Source organism: Furipterus horrens, unplaced genomic scaffold (assembly GCF_987537825.1).
Source record: "Furipterus horrens unplaced genomic scaffold, mFurHor1.1.pri manual_scaffold_7, whole genome shotgun sequence".
NCBI lineage: Eukaryota > Metazoa > Chordata > Mammalia > Chiroptera > Furipteridae > Furipterus > Furipterus horrens.
Window position 1 is genome coordinate 72,505,252 of NW_028327177.1, and position 4,292 is coordinate 72,509,543.

The 4,292-nt window shown below is 49.4% G+C and overlaps 1 pseudogene; it reads left to right on the plus strand.

Moving 5' to 3' along the window:
• The first annotated feature begins 372 nt into the window (after window positions 1–372).
• Window positions 373–2,284, plus strand: LOC150004635 (transducin-like enhancer protein 6 pseudogene; annotated as a pseudogene).
• The last annotated feature ends 2,008 nt before the right edge of the window (window positions 2,285–4,292 follow it).

Sequence of the window (4,292 nt, forward strand, 5' to 3'; positions counted from 1 at the left end):
TAATGACACAAAAGCCTTGGACCGGATGAATTCACAGGCAAATTTTACAAAATATTTAGGGAAGACCTAACACCTACCCTTCTCAAACTATTCCAAAAATCAAAGAAGAGAGAAGACTCCCAAACTCTTTCTATGAAGCCAATATTATACTAATTCCAAAACCAGGTCAAGACACAACAAAGAAAGAAAATTACAGGCCAATATCACTGATGAACATAAATGCTAAAATCTTCAACAAAATATTGGCAAACAGGATCCAGCAACATATTAAGAAGGTCATACACAATGATCCAGTGAGATTCATCCCAGGATGCAAGGATGGTTTAATATTCACAAGTCAATAAACGTAATACAGGAGGCGTTTCCCTTTGGCCTGAACTTGACTGACCCCCGCAGCTTCCTTCCTGCTCCTTTTGAGCCTCCATCCTAAGGGAGAATCTTTGTGAGTACTGCCTGAAGATGACCTCTGGTGGCTATCTTAGTCCCCAGGGGCAACCTCCAATGATGGTGAGGCCCCCAGGAACTTTGGTTCATCGTGAGGCCAGCCTTCCAGCCCTGAACTCTCAGGGCATCCTGGATCAGCTCAAGAAGCAGTTTCCTAGGTTCCCCACTCATTTGCCAGCACAGGTGGAGAGCATTTACTACTTGCTCCAGAAGGTTCGTCAGGGCCTACAGGAATATCACAGGCAGGCAGAAAATTTCCTACACATCATGGAGACCTGCAGCCAACCCCTGGGCTTCCAGGAAGGGGAGGATGACCAGGTCTCCTGGGGACCAGCCAGCCCCAAGACTTCCCGGCACCCAGTGGTCAAGCCCCCACAGCCCTCCAGTCTTCAGGGGCTGAACTTCAAAGATGTCATGTCCACAAGGTCATCTGATTGGCTCCAGCAGCCCTCTGGAGTGGACAAACCCCCAGTCCACAAGATAGACACATGGCTATCCTGGGACGCTAAGCCCCAGTTTTGGCAGGATGTTCTGACCCAGCAACTCTGGCAGATTTTTGCTGGTACCCACGATAAGGTGGACCAACCAAGACACAGACTGACAGAACAGGTGCCAGATATGGAAAGCCAGGACCCAGAACCATTCTACTTTGGAGCAGAATCCTGTACCGAAGATGCTTTGGGTTCCCGAGAAGGGAGCACAGGACCAGGCATGGCACCAGGGATGATGCTGTCCTGCATGGCCGAGGAGCCTGCTGGGAGAGCCTGTTCCTTTCTGAAGCCCATATGGTGGGACCCTGAGGACTTCGAAGACACATGGAAGAGGCCAGATGCCTTGCCCTGGCAACCCAAGAAGTTGGCCGTCCCACACAGAATGAAGAAGATGCGGACGCTAAAACATGGGGAACCTGTGCTGGCCACAGCAGTCAGCAGCTTCACCCGGCACGTGTTCACCTGTGGCAGGGATGGCGTCAAGGTGTGGAGCCTGGTGGGCCAGATGGCAGAGGACAGGTTCCCTGAGAGCCACCTGCGTGTGCAGACCCACGGGGCCTACCTACGCACCTGCCTGCTGTTCTCCAACAGCACCACCCTGCTGACGGGTGGCCACAACTTGCCCAGTGTGAGTGTGTGGGACCTGATGGCACCCTCCCTGCACATAAGAGATGAGCTACCTTCTGCAGGTCTCACTTGTCAGGCTTTGGCTGCCAACCTGGAGGACAGCCTGGCCTTTGCCAGCTTCACTGATGGCACCATCAGGATCTGGGACCTGCGGGACCAGAGTGTGGTCAGGGACCTGCCAGGCACCCCAAGTGGAGCCAAGAGCATTGCTGTCAAAGACCAGAACATATGGACGGGGGGCCTGGATGCCTGCCTGTGGTGCTGGGACCTGAGGACCATCAGGGAGCCCCTGGAATACCAATTTGAGTCTCAGATAATAAGCCTGTCTCCCAGCCCCCGGGAGGACTGGGTTCTGGTCGGCACAGCCAATGGCCAGCAGTGGCTGCAGCCCACCCGCGGGGGCCAGAAACACATGGTGGGCTGTAAGGACAACACTATCCTCGGTCTCAAATTCTCCCCTCTCGGCCAGTGGTGGGTGAGCGTTGGGATGGACAACCTGGTTAGCATCTACAGCATGCCCACGGGAAGCATGGTGTTCCAGGTACCTGAAACCACCTCTGTCATGTGCTGTGATGTGTCCCCTAACAACCGTCTGATCATCATTGGATCCAGGGACCATGCCTCAGTTTACCAGATCATGTACTAAGGGACTCCCTACTGTCATCTCGGGGTCCTTTTCCTCCCCAATGAGGGGGGTAGTGGTGCAGGGGCTTAGGGGGTGGGCTGGTGATCTTTGTCATGTGTAATAAAGCAATTGGAAAAAGCAAAAAATAAAATAAAATAAAAATTAAAAAATAAACATAATACAGGACATAAACAAATGAAAGACAAAAATCACATGATTGTATCTATAGATGCTGAAAAAGCATTTAATAGAGTACAACATCCATTTATGATGAAAATGGACAAGGATGTCCACTCTCTCCACTCCTCTTCAACATAGTGTTGGTAGTTCTAGCCACAGCAATCAGACAAGAAAAAGAAAAAAAGGCATCCAAATTGGAAAAGAAGAAGTAAAACTGTCATTATTTTTAGATGACATGATAGTGTACATAGAAAACCATACAGGACAAAGGAGGGAAAATGATGGATGAGTGAGCAGAGGCTGCCCTTGTTTGCTCCTGAGACTGGTCTATAGTTTCAGCTTAATGTGGACAGAGCAACTGTTAACATCTGGATATTGGTGAGAGTTGAGCCTTGGCACTGCTGGCGGTGGAGGAAGCCACTTTTAAGTGACCCATCTGGTAAGGTTCGAAGAGGACAACAGGAGAGATGCAAGTTATGGCTGGCTCTACTTCCCGGGCAGTGGCCAAAGAGCATAGGTTTTTGCAATGCTTCTGGGTATCCTCTGAGAGCAGTCAAAGGTGAAGATACAGGCTGTGCCTTCTGGCAGAGCCAGGAGTTGGCCAGGTGGTGTCTGGCTCTGGGACGTTGGGAGTAGCATTATTTTTTTGTCTGTGTTTTTTTTTTTTTTAATTTATTGATTGTGTTTTGTGGATCTGGGTGGAAAGCCTAGGGGCAGGGTGAGATCCTTGAGGAGCTCACCTTCAGGTTCCCACTTGCAGAGATGCACTCAGCCCCCACACCCACCACAACCTGGCTGTGCGCCCACCAGATGAAGGGGAACACTAGCCAGCCAGCCCAGTGGAACACCCTTAGGTTGCTAACCCACTGAAACAGGGGAATGATACTGGCCCGTGTGCATGCCAGCCAGCGCACAGGGATGCCCCTGTCCAGGCCACTGCCAGCTGAGAGGAATATCACCAGCCCTCGCAGCCCCAGCCACCATAGGGGAACACCTCCTTTCCCTGTGCCAACCCACCACCACAGCCAGCATGCCAGATGGTGGGAAAAAGCACACTTGCCATGCTTGACCTGGGCTGCAGCCAAAGGAAGGTGAAATGAACTAAAGGAGCTTTGGAAAACTTTGGACACTGGTTCTGGAGAGAAAACTGGGGCAGCAACAGACCAGATTCCAGGGAGGACCTCAGTGCTACAGAAGAAATCGCATAAGCAGACTATTCCCCTCCAAGAAGTATCAGCTCAACAACTGTCAGAAGCGAAAGGAGTGACTCTCGGTCAGCTAATTTAAAGGAAGGACCCACCAAAGAGCAACGCAACAAATAAAACAAAAATGCTGCTGGAGAGTCCAAATAAAAGACATAAAGGGAATCCCAATAGCATCAAGTTAAGGAGATCAAGGAGTCTGCACCACTGAATCAAAAAGATTCCTAGCACAGAAGATCACACCACAATGGCAGGGAAAAAATCAGATCAATCTGAGAAGCAGAAACAAACAAGATCAGTTACCCAAAATGGGAAGGCAGAACAACACCTCACCAAACAGGAACAACAACCCACCAAAAGGAAAGGAGGCATTACCAGAAGGAGGGATAGATGAAATAGAGGCAAGCAAACTATCAGACATGGAATTCAGAACAATAGTAATGAGGAAGCTCAATCAACTCAACAAACTCAAAGAAAACTACAATGAACCCCAGGGGAACTACAAAGAACTCCAGGGAAGCTACAAGGAACTTACTGAGAACTATAGCAGCATAAAAAGGGACATAGAAACTATCAATGAGAACCAGAAAGAAAAGAAGAATACAATTTATGAACTGAAGAAAACAATAGAAGCACTCAAAAGCAGGCTACAGAAAGCAGAGGATCAGATCAGTGAGTCAGAGAACAACGTAGAAAACAATTGACAAACAATGCAATAAAATG